This window comes from Acanthopagrus latus, chromosome 20 (genome assembly GCF_904848185.1).
Source record: "Acanthopagrus latus isolate v.2019 chromosome 20, fAcaLat1.1, whole genome shotgun sequence".
Taxonomy (NCBI): Eukaryota; Metazoa; Chordata; class Actinopteri; order Spariformes; family Sparidae; genus Acanthopagrus; species Acanthopagrus latus.
The window spans coordinates 6217676-6230083 of record NC_051058.1 but is presented as its reverse complement, the minus strand read 5'-3'; the positions used below and the strand labels follow the sequence as shown (position 1 = coordinate 6230083).

Sequence of the window (12408 nt, the reverse complement as noted above, 5' to 3'; positions counted from 1 at the left end):
CCACTGTGAGTGTTCATGCACTCACGCTATCCATTATTGAAGGCCTCTGTCTGATTTACAATGACCTCCCACAAAACGGAGGCACACACAACAGCCCCTGCCACACAAATGAGCCTTTATGGGTATGCAAAGGTAATGGCGCAATATCAGTCACGGCGCCGGTGATTTCGCAGGTGATTAGGTCTTTAGATTAAGAGGGGTATCTTCGGCTCTGCTTGAAATGGCCGTGACACAAACGCACCACCTTGCAGCACAAGGGGGGCATTCAGCATAGAAGACTGCACACAGATGTAAACAAGTGTGGCTTAGGGTATTTCAGGAGACATTCTATGGTGGCTCCAGTGGTAAAATAAGATAAACATGTGTCAATGGCCCATTAAAACATGGTCAGCATTTTTTACCGCATATTGGATGCATTTCCGCTTCATGGTACTTTATGGTGGCTGGTGTCATTGTCAGGAAAGCAACAATAAAAAGCGCTAATGTACTTATTGCCAGGAAAACAACATCGTACTGACGCACAACAGCTTAATCTTTAACAACCATCATTAACCAGACTTATACAAGACACCCATTTTAGAAAACCAACCTCAATTAATTAGGTTGTATCCACGTATGTAATTATGGCTCAAAGACCAGCAGGATCGCCAGTTAAAGTGCAAGCACAATAAAAGCGGAGAATCCAGACTGCTGTAACAACATTGGAGACCGCTAATGCTTTAATAACCACAACCAAACTCAAATGAGTCACGGCTCTAAAATTACGTTACTTCATGTTGTGACGCACAAGACAGCACATAATAAGCAAACAGGCTTAAAAAGGAGCGCTGGCTTACCTTCAGATGAACTTGGGTGCCTTTGGTCCAGCCACGAGGGGAAACTGGCAAGGTTTCACACAATGTCCCACATGTTGTGCATTAATATTAGATGGCCCTTGGGTGCCACCATGAATACACGCGGACTAACTCAGATACTCCATGTGCTTTCTGCTTCACTAGCCGCGTATAGCTTAAAAACAGTGAGGCGATCATCCATTAAACCAAAGATATCATTTCATATCGAGTAGAAGAAAAGAGTAAAAACAGGCTCACAGCTTTGATACACAGAGTATGAATCCCAGACTTCAGTCACTGAGGACATCTTGGTTTGTACTAGCAAGAAAAGCACAGGTGTAGCTAATTGGTTCTAATTACAAGTGGCCTTGTCAGTGAGCCAACTTGCCGGGTCTTGGAAACGGCACAGCAGAGCAGAATGCACCGTTACCGATGCTATCAGTCAACACATCCACTGAGAGAATGCAACATTTCCTAGTCAGGTAGATTTTAGCTGTTTTAAGCTAATGTGAATGCTAGGTCTTGCCATGGACAGAGAGCTGAGCAGGAAAGTGGGCCTGCTGTTCGCATTAAACTTTAACAATATGTTGAATCTTTGGTTTGCTTCTCTTACCGGTACCACCCAAAAAAAAAAAAAAAAACCTTCAGCTAAACCTCTCAGTGTCGGGAGAGCTAATGTGAAACTGTATTTAGTAAAGCTACAGGTTACTCAGGAGCAGTTAAGCTAAAGGAGCACTACACTATTTTTCAAAAGTAGGCTAGCAACCTATGCTATCTCCTCAGAAAAAGGAGATAGCATAGGTTGTTTAGTAGAAAAACAAGCAACAGGAGGCTATCCCGTGTGTCGCATTATATTCGCTACTCACAATGACTGTTGAGAAGGCTACAGATACAGATAATGAACAGATGCTTTCCACTGACTCAATTCAAGTCTAGATAATTAATCCGAACAATTTAACAAGGTAAAGCAAGAGAAGCACATTTGTATTTAATTATACATTAGTAATGACATTGCTCAGTTTGTGTGCCCCTATATTGTTCACGTCAGCTCACTGACATTTCATACTGGGACATTTCAATGGAACTTGACAATCGTCTCCTGTTTATTTCCGTAAACAAATCTCATTTGTACCTGGATTTTCCCATTGCAACTAAAATACAGCTTACATTTATTGTATTGACAGTCTATTTCCCCTAAATGTGTGGTTGTCTTCAGTGTCATTTTTATGTCTCGGTGACAGTGACAATAGAACATTGCAATCCAAAATGTTTCATGTGACAATTAGATCTACAAGACAATAATTTGGCAACTCTCCAGTCCAAATGTCAATGTGGTGTGTCTTTAACTTAACAAATATAATTACTGCACTCTGTGTAGTGGTTACCGTCATTAAGGCTGCAGCAACGAACCACTTCTGCACTGATTCGACATTCAGCCATACTGTTAACCTTTGCCATTTTCGCTGTGCTTCAGTAATAGAAAACCGTAGCTCTGCGGCTCCACCATTTAGAGTCTAGCTCAAATGTGATTACTGCTGCCTCCAGGACAGCTGTGCCTGTGAGATACCAGCTAAAAATCGGACACGAGATAATTACAGCGGATCTTGCGGTTCTGGAAATTTGCCCCGAGAAAGAAGAAAATCCTGGAAACATATAGATCACCGCGCATGCACGCACGCCTGCATACACATAGACACAATGCCCTGTCTGCCCTGTTACCGGTGATATGAGCCATGACCGTGGCTCGTGTGTCTAACTGTCATTGTCTGAGAGGAGAGAGGGGAGCGCGAACAACATGGGGACATACGCGGAGAATGCGACGGTGACCGCGACCGTGACAGGTTCTAACTGACCGAGCCTTTGTGTAGGGGGAACACGGATGACGCACAAGACAAAGGGGCAATGGGAAGACAAAGAGGAGAAGGAGAGAGGTGTATGTCAGTTAACGTGGAGTGGATGTTTTCACCTAAATCCTGAATTACATGTGAGTGTCCCTCAGGCTGGTGAAACATAGTAAGGGTTCCATTCAGTAATCTCGACATTTTAGTAGGCTTCAGACAAGTCTGGCTGTCCTGCTGACAAAGGTGACACTTTGGAGATAACACGGTTTCCACCTAACAGTAATGATATTCCAGCATTGCTCTTTGAAAACTTGTAAAAAAAAAATAAAAAAAAGAAAGAAAACCACGAAATCAACAATGTGTGTGACAGCAGCTGCGGAACATGAAGATCGACAGAAATAGACATTGTGTGCCTGTCTGGACAAACCGAGAAGGACAGCAAATCAATGCTGATAGCAATCCTATGGCAGAAAGACTGTGATAGTGTAAGTTGAACCTCATGTAGCAGTCTCAGTGTCACAGTGCATCCGATGTTTTGACGAAACCCGGCGTCATTTTGATTCTGCAGCCTCCAGCAGACCCTGAACACGGCAGCACCTGCGGGACAGCTCGAATTCCACGTCACACTAAATAATAAATTAATATCACTGAATGAGACTGGTGAACAGTCAACCTCGCCCACCGCCCCTCCTCGTCTGAAATCACTCTGCTGTGGGAGCCAATCGGAGCCTCGCATCCTGTCTACCACTTCCCACAGGCCCCTCCTCCTCCCCTCTGTGATTATATAGCCTTTGGATGTCGGCATTACAATACACACACAACGCTGCTGCTGCTGCTGCTGGGTAGCAGCTCGGGAGACGAGGCTGCACTGAAAACATTCACCCATTGATGGAAACTGGAAACACAGGGTGAGTACATCCTCCTCTCAGCTGTCTGTGCGAAGCTAAAAAATAGACATCTCTCTTGTGTTATTTTCTCTCTCTCTTTTTTTTTCACCATTTTCTTTTTTATTCCATGGCAAGGTTAGATTGTTTCCCCAGTTTTGTTTTCTAGGTCTTGTGTGCTCTATTTCTTCCCATCTCCCCTCCTCTGTCGTCAGCTCTTCTCTCTCCATGTCTCTAACTGCAGACACATGCTGGCAGGTATTGAGGGCAACAACAACAGCAGCAGCAACCTCAGTGAGATTGACGGGACCAGAGGCAACGTGAGAGAACCCCGTCGTAGTGTCATCAGCGCCTGTAGCAATCATCGGCCACGCTCTGAGAGGTCCGCCACCAACGGGCAGCCTTACTTGCATTGTTACCCAAGGACAACAACTCCAAGATGGGCTGCTCCTCAGGCCGCCAGCCCCCAGCCCCGGTACTTCACCCGGACCTTGACTGTGGCAACAACAGCGAGACGAACACCTTACCCCAGGACTCTGACAGCCAGGCCCAGGGTCTGAACGGCTTTGGAGAAGGAAGAGATGCAGAGGGAAGTGTTGGAAGGGACTCAGCCAAACCCCCAGAGTCTCTTCCCACACTGGAGAGACTTGCGCAGGCTACCGGCGGGACAGAAAAGTCCTGGTACCGCTGCGTGTTCCCTTTCGGGGTGATATCCCTGGTGATTGGCATGGCGGGCACCGGGGTGACTTTCACTTTTAACACGCTGCTCCAGACCAAAGTGGTGTCTGTGGCGCTGCTGTGCGCCGGCGTCGTGATGCTGCTCGTGGCAGCTGTTTGCTGGAGGGCGCACAGACTGAGGAGGAGGAAAAAGAAGGAAGGGGGATTCTTCACCGCAGATCAGGGAACATTGTGATGGAGTGTCGACTTACACGGTCAGATCCTTGTAAGTCAGGACAGAGCACTTCAAGTTGGACTTCTGGAAAGACAACTCAATGACATAAATAAGATTTAGGGACCATCCATGCTTTTCCTCTATGCACCATGACAGTGATGAAGAGAGTTGAAAAATGTTTGAAAAACTTTGCCAGGGAAACTCTGTGACACTATTGACAGTAGGACTTATATGTATTCAGGAAAGGCCAGTTTAGCATAGACATCATGACCATCCTGAGCAGACATACAGGGTAAAGAAAGTGTCACAACACAGATCATTGCTCCAAGACTGAGTTCTTGAGTCAGTGCATTGTATGACAGATAGGCACCTCAGGAAAAGTTATCTGACACTTCCTGATCCTCTATTTACAGCTTGACAGCACACAGTCTCCTTAAAGAGGTGTGCCCGTGTGGGTCAGGAGGTGTTAGCTATGACCAGATATGCCCGTCGGGAAGATGTGGCTGAGCATGTGAGGTAATCGGAGCAGACAGAGAGAGAGAGAGAGAACAGTCTAGGAAACATTGTCAGACTTTTCAGCTTGTGCACGATGGTTTAATGGTGCAGTCCGACGGCCAACATCATACTTTCTAGAGGAGCGCAGGACCAAAAAGTTTGCCACTGTAAACCCTGGCCTGACTCACAGAGGTAAATGGGACATGATTTCCTTTTCTTACAAAACTGCTGTTGAGGTGCCCTAATGCACTTACACCAGAGCCTCTGACTGCCTGAGCGAGGTCGCTCATTAGGGGATGAATGTACCAAGCTGCAGCGAGGGGGTTTCTATCTGAAACAGAATAAGGCAGACAAAATCATGCAAAAGAAACATGTTCAGTAAATCTTCCCAGGGTTGGAAACTCCACACATGTTATCCCACCTTCATGTTCCTCCCTGCAGTTCGATATATCGTATTAATGTATTGTACTGGGTCAACACTTTTCCTTCCTGCCGCCAAGCTTGGTGGTAGATAAACACGATCCAGCTGTGCCGGATCAATAGAAATCACCGCTCCATGAAGTATTAAGCTTTGGAGGGAACGGGCTGCAATTTCAGTCCCCACAGATGAAATAGCATTTCCAAGCACTCGTGGACTTGTCATAGATGACTTACATTGTATGACAAGGAAATTCCATTTCAAACATGCCTCGGTAAACACACATTTACAAAGACAAAGCGCATGATGGCCTCATCTTTGCCTACCTGATTCCTCTGATCCTCCTGCTAAACCCAACAAAGGCGACACCATTTTGAGCAATTTCCTTTGTACTCTCTATTGGAAGGATTTATGTAGTTGTTTGTTTAGGTGGCTTGATATGAGAGGCTTAACAAGATTTAACATGTCTTTCCAGATGGATATAACATAGTGGTAGCTATTGTGTCTTAATGCCTTTGTCCTGGATATTGTTCTGTCTTGAACACCATACACTAGAATTAGAACATCAAGGAGTCAGGTGGTTTCTCTTCTGCCTTTGTTCCTTGAAGAATGAAAAATTCGAGTTGTGGAGCCAAAATGTAGCAGCATGTTAACCATAGTAACTACGATGGTGTGCGGTCTTTAGTGGCAGATGATGTGGTTCCGAGGAAGACCCAGCAGCTTCTCATCAGTTGTAGCGCTGTTATCGTCTTTGATTGATATTTGATTTCCATCTCTCTGATTAAATGTTTACCGAGCATTACACATGCTCCTTTTTTTTCTTTTTGCATGGGGTTACAATTGCTGTATTCATGTAGAGCAGCATCTGTGGAAATGTGTACTCTGCGTGTGTGGGTGTGCACACTAAAGCTACACTCTAGTCTATTTCCCTTGGTGTCCCCCCACTTCCTCCTCCATGTCGCCTATTCAGTTTAATGTTAGGGCTTTCACAGTCTGTCGTAAAAACCCGAGATGATCTGAGATAATCCATCACAGTGTTGGTGTGTTCATCCGTGTATACACATTTTGGTCATGAAATACTGTGTATTCTTCTAAATGACATATCATAAATACTGTAGGTACTGTGTCTAATTAAGCGTGTAGCTACATTTCTGAATGTACCTCTAACAGTCAGTGTCTTACCAACATCCCTGTACAGAGTGTAAAGGCTATTTATGGATCTTCTATTTTGAGTAGACAGAGCATATTTAGACATACAGTCCAGTATGTATCTCTTTGAGGCGGTTGCCCACACCATTGATTTTATTTTCTGTTCCAGCAGCTCTCTGGTTGTAACGATTTCAAGTGTGTTGCTGTGCGCGTCAGTTGTAATTGTTTCATTCCAAAATGAGACATCTGCCATTTGAAAGAGCGGACACAGACAAGGTGTAAATTCCCATCAAGGTGAAGTACATTATGGGTTATAATTCAAATTGCCTTTTTTGCCTTTTTTAACCATTCACAAGTAAATTTCAGGTGGTATTTTTTTTTAAGACAATCTTGATAAATAAGGTTTTGGAATGAAATTATTCAGTTGCTTAAGTGGTTATAATCATTTTTGCTTTGAGTTTTATTGGCATGGCCCAGCTTTTCTCTGAGTGCCTTTTACTTGCAACATCAATGTTTCTCTGTAAGGTGCCGTTGATGTGAGCTGTGCAGGCCTACAGGTGCCGCTGATAGAGTAGCCCACGAGATGCAGAAACGTCAGTTTACTTCAGTCAAGTGTTTGTTAATGGTGTGCATGAAAATACCTAAAGTCACACTTTGATACAGTTCCTTTAGTAAATAACCAGAAATACCAAATATATTTATCAAGAAGTTTATTTTTTGTCTCTCTCTAAGTGTGTGTAAGATTGTACATTTTTGTTGTTTACTGTAAACTGCTGAAGCGCTGGATTAAAAGCAACAGTCTGTTTTGGAAACGAGCTGTACGGGTATCAGTTCTTTTCACCATGCTGGGAAAGTGCTGCTCAAACAACACATTTACTGTCATTAGTGAGGTCATTCATGCAGAGAATTTGGAGTGGGGTTAGGAGTAGGTCTGAGTGATATGACGACCATGTCTCCCTCACTGACCTTTTTATTCACTACTTGCCATTTATGGTCAGAGCGAGCTACAGCTGGTGCCATTATCCTCAACTACATCACCACTGCTGACTCTTGCCATGCAATACATTAGATAGCACAAGTCTGTAGCTGTGAACAGCAGTGTGACCTTAATTGAATAAAGATCCACATTTTTAAATGACAGTACTACACATTATTACACACAATTCACCATGCAACATATTTGAATTTTATGTTACTGAACTTGGCACAGCTTTCATATGTTTAAAATACCATTTAAATATCCCTCCACTGACTTCTCCCCTTTTGAACTTATCAGTTCATTTTTTAATGTCATGTGGTCTATATGCCCTTTGAAATGATAGGTAACTTTAAAAGAAATTGCAATATGGCCACAGGTAGCTTAATCCAAACCCATCTTCCCTTCATTATTTCAGGTTCAGTTGTAATTTTAGAGACACACATTAAGCAGTAAACGTTAGTATTTATATTATTGTTCAACATAATAGAAGTTGACCGAAACACTTTGCAATAAGGGACACACAGTTGTGATTAAGTACTGGGGAAGAAATTAAGGCTCTACATTTAACATGTTACTGAGAATAGACGCTCAAAAGGGAAGAAGTCAGAAGGAATGGGGAACTAACTACTAGTTGTCAGTTAGTTAATGAGTAAGTCCTAATCCAATTTTGTAAAGATGCTAAAACAAGTTAATTATGGGTAAATGATTAATAGAATATGAAATGAATGAGGAATTAATTGTGAATGGGACGGAATGGAGACATGTTAACTGATGGACAGCAACTCATATAGGAATGAGTATGGCCTCTGTAACCACTCAATATGATGCACCACTTCACTTGAAGGGACATAATAGGGGTAAAACATTGTACACTAATAATGGAGAAATGAAGGACTACATAGTTATTACTCTGCATTATTTATCAGTACTTGGACAGTAAGTAAATGTTTAAGTTATTGCCAATTAATGAGCTTTTAGTTTTAAGTCGCTGGCTGGAGCAGAGTTAATCATGAACCACTCAAGAAGAAAGTGGTAAGTATGATTGATTCATAGATATTCATGAACTAATCATTACTTAATGATTCATTAACACAGTACCTTTGGGTCTGTTTGTTTTAGTTCCACAATCATTCCTCATTTGTTTCTGAGTAACTACTCAAAATGTGTTGGCCCTTCTTGTTAAGTGTTAACAATTTAACAGAGGCTCTGTGCAATAAGTAAAAAGGATGCTGCACTATGCTCAAGCCTGAGCTCCTTCAATTAAAAAGGAAATCCCAGTCAAGTAAAGTCAGTGTCACACAGCACACGTTTTTCTCAAGGCACTGTGCGGCACAATACACACCCATCTATGCTACTGAGGCAGATTATCTAATTAAGTAGAATGTAATACTGTGCTAGTGGCTCAGTCTGCATTTAGGCACAGCAGTACTTTAAACTAAGTGCTAACAACAGCATCCAAATCATGCTCACAGTGATCTTGTCAACATGCTGGTACTTAGTATCATGTATACAATGTTCACGTCTTAGTTTGGTGTGTTTGCTAAGGGGGGTGCCATTCGGGGGTGCCATTCGGTTTGATGGTATTTGGTCACAAACAAAAGTAAAGGACAAATTACAAACCAAGGTCTCCTTATAAATATCCAGCGATGTCATGCTTGCAAATCTTGAAATGCAGTCTTGAACTGTGGTCTGCGGTTTGTCAGCCTCCTCTCAGTAACTGCACCCTGACAACTAACCTCCCGATATCAAACATGTAATGAAAGAGTAGGAATGCCAATATGGTACCTGCCCTATGACATGTACAGATGTGCACGCATCAGTGGTCAGCAAAATCATTGACTGTCACCAATTTGACCAGGTGACTGGGCTGCAGAGGATCACCAAAGTCATCATGAATCATCTTTGTGTCGCCACGTACGATGCATGTACGTTTCAGCCCAAACCAAAGTGGTGGAGAGACCAACATTTCCATCTTCCAGAAACAACACATTCTGCCAAATTCTGCCGAACCTGTCTTGTTGAGCCTCATGGAGAACGAGAGAAAATCTTGAAATGCTCAGAATGTTTCAGGACTCTTTAAAATGAGACAGCAATATAGTGCAGGCAATAAGAGAGATACATCTGTTCTTAGAAAGAGTGATATTCATTTAAATGAGAAAACCTTCAATGTGTTCTTCGTACAACCATATCCAATTCCCTTTCTGCTGCGACCAGTCTTATTGTCTTCGCTGCATCACATTAGCATGTCCCGCATAACTTCTAATTACTATGCTCCATTTATTAGCCAAGCCTATGATCCAAAACTCTCAGCGGCAGAGTCCTCTATTGATTTCCGCTGATGCATACGTGCTCACTGCCATCTCGGCACCTTTGTAAACACAGCTGTTTCTATGAATATTCAATTGAGCACCCATCCTGAATGCGCCCACGCATTCTCCTCTTCCTCCTCCGCCGCCTTCTCCGCCTCCTCCTCCTCCTCCACCTCCGCCTATCCCTCTCATCCACCCATTTATATGGGATTGTGTCATTCTCTTTCCCTCTCCCTCTCCCCCTGGACGGAGCTAAAAATAACCCAGGCTGATGTCGAAAGCAAAGGGAACTGTGAGAGGGGTGGGCGGCTGGCTGAGAGAAGAATGTGTAATAGTGAAACTGGGGATACCATTTAGCTGTACCAGACAATTTTCTCTGCAGTTAATTGTAAGCAAATGGACACAGAACATATGTAGCCCAAGTGATGATTGAACTAATTATAATCACAACGCCACACAACAACTTTTTGTTACAAATACACATCCAATCATATTGTCCCCCTGTGTTTTTTGCTTAAATAGAACCCCAATATTTGTATAAATCTGAAGAGAATCCAAATGGAGAATTTGTTGGCAGGTTTTGTACCTGAAGAGATCCTCTGTCCAAGGACGTTTCATTAAATCTGGACTCAGCATAGGAGGTGGAGCCCCATTCCTTCCTATGAAAGCTGCTCAGCGGCATTTTGAAGCCATAAAAGCTTAACTCCCTGGGTATGAGAATACCAGTATCATCCTTGTTGCGCAGCCCATGGAGCATGTGCACCAAAGATTTCCATCGGCTGAGCCAGCGAACTTCCGGTTTAGCGCCAGGCTAATTTGAATGGTGATATGGTGAAAATAACTTAATCGTGCCATTTTTCCTAAACTTTCCAAATTTAATTGGACTGAATGGCTCAGATTCTGACAGCCAACATTTCACAGGGTTGTGACGCAGGTTAATGGGAAAAATAGTTTTTAGCAGCCCTTCCTACGGGTCCAGGCAGCTCTAATACATCCTGTAGGACTTTCAAAATAAAGCGTGCTGACAGTTTGCACAATATGACATTGTATGACTTTTGGAATGCCAATAAAATTGTTGAACAGTTGTGATTTGGTTGTTGGTGCAGTTGGAGGGGAACCAGAACCAGAGCTAATCTGCAGCTCTACATATGCCTATAATATGTCAGGAGTGTGTTTAGCTTGCTTTTACTGCCCTCAGGTTGCCCAAAAACAATCTTTTTTTGCAGTATTAAAAGCAGCAGGAGATTTGAGAGAGGATGATGGGGGATGCCATCCCCCATTGACACATGCTACCCACTAGTAGCAGAGAGAGTGCAGGGGCAGATCAGGGGCTGATCCTTTATCTTTAGGCGGCGGCTGTGGCTCCGGCAGCTGTATTGGATGGTCACTGGTTCGATTCCCCTGGTCTGCATGTCAAAGATTCCTTGGGCAAGATACTGAACCCCAAATTGCTCCTGATGTGCTGGTCAGCACCTTGCATGGCAGCCACCACTATCAATTAGTATAAGCTGCTTTGGACAAAAGCATTTGTTAAATGCTGTAAATGTAAATGATCTGGCTGAAGTTTGTACAAGTTAGAATCCATGACCTGGATTCAATCCATGAACCTACACGGCGAACCTTAGCAAGAAAGTTAAAGCGCCAGCTGTAAGCTGCTTCAAATGAAAGGGAGAGGCACAGCTTAGCCGTTAGCACAGCCATCAGTTTGTCATCATAGGCATTATTGGCCATCTCGATCATGTCAGGAAATGAATTCAATAAGAGACTAAAACTGCCGAATGTAAGCGTCACAAAATGGTCAAATTATCGTACATTATGTGCTATTAGTACTGTGGATCACAGCATGTACAAAGGAAAAAAATATTGCACAATACAACAATTATGTAGGTATGGTTATATTTAATGCACTCTTCTTCACTGATTTTGATTATAGAGAATAGGTAAGTAAGAGAAGATTCACTGGGAGTTTGAGGTATTTATGGCAGAGAAAGCTTTCCTCTGTTTGTTCAGTGTTGTTTACTTACATTATTTTGCGACACGATTCAGACCACCATAGGTGAAGTGTGACTAAATTACCTCTAATCACCTTTAAATATCACTGTATGTGTTTCCATGCTGATTGCCTCTCCTCCCCTCCTCCTCCCTACCTCGAGCTCTCCTCTTATCGTCTCCTCTTCTGCGGTTACAGCCGGTGTCACGGACAAATCAACTCATTAGCATGTTCTGTTAATTAGCCTGCCACGGATTCCTTCTGCTTAGCTGCGACTCATCCGTGGCGAGCCCGGTGTCAAAGGTCGCTAATTATCGCAGAGTGAAGTCGCCTCACATGTTCAGATCCGTCAGCTCCATCTCGCATCGCCTCTGCCTTTGAGCCTTCTGCTTCTTCTTCCTCTTCTTCTTCTTCTGCTGATTGCATTTTAACTGCACACTCACTTTGTTAAGAACCGGACTTTGAACCGACAGGTGTTGTCACTATAAGAGGTGAGCGCTGCCTCTCGTTTTTCAAAGCGCAGAATTGTAATTACTCACACAGGCTGCAAGTGGAGGTTTCAGCAGGGGTAAAGGTTTGTGTGACCTGTAAATGCCTGCATCATGTTGTTGCCATATT

The 12408-nt window shown here is 43.3% G+C and overlaps 2 long non-coding RNA genes across 2 annotated transcripts in view; one reads left to right on the top strand and one right to left on the bottom strand.

Moving 5' to 3' along the window:
* LOC119009891 overlaps positions 1-1139 on the bottom strand; it is a 114073-nt gene extending 112934 nt beyond the window's left edge. Inside the window, exon 1 of the long non-coding RNA XR_005071839.1 lies at positions 837-1139. This is a non-coding gene — a long non-coding RNA (uncharacterized LOC119009891). The remainder of the gene's footprint in view (positions 1-836) is intronic.
* Positions 1140-3152: 2013 nt separating this feature from the next.
* LOC119009320 lies at positions 3153-7324 on the top strand. The gene is made up of 2 exons (XR_005071690.1): positions 3153-3582; positions 3803-7324. It is a non-coding gene; the product is annotated as an uncharacterized LOC119009320 (long non-coding RNA).
* The last annotated feature ends 5084 nt before the right edge of the window (positions 7325-12408 follow it).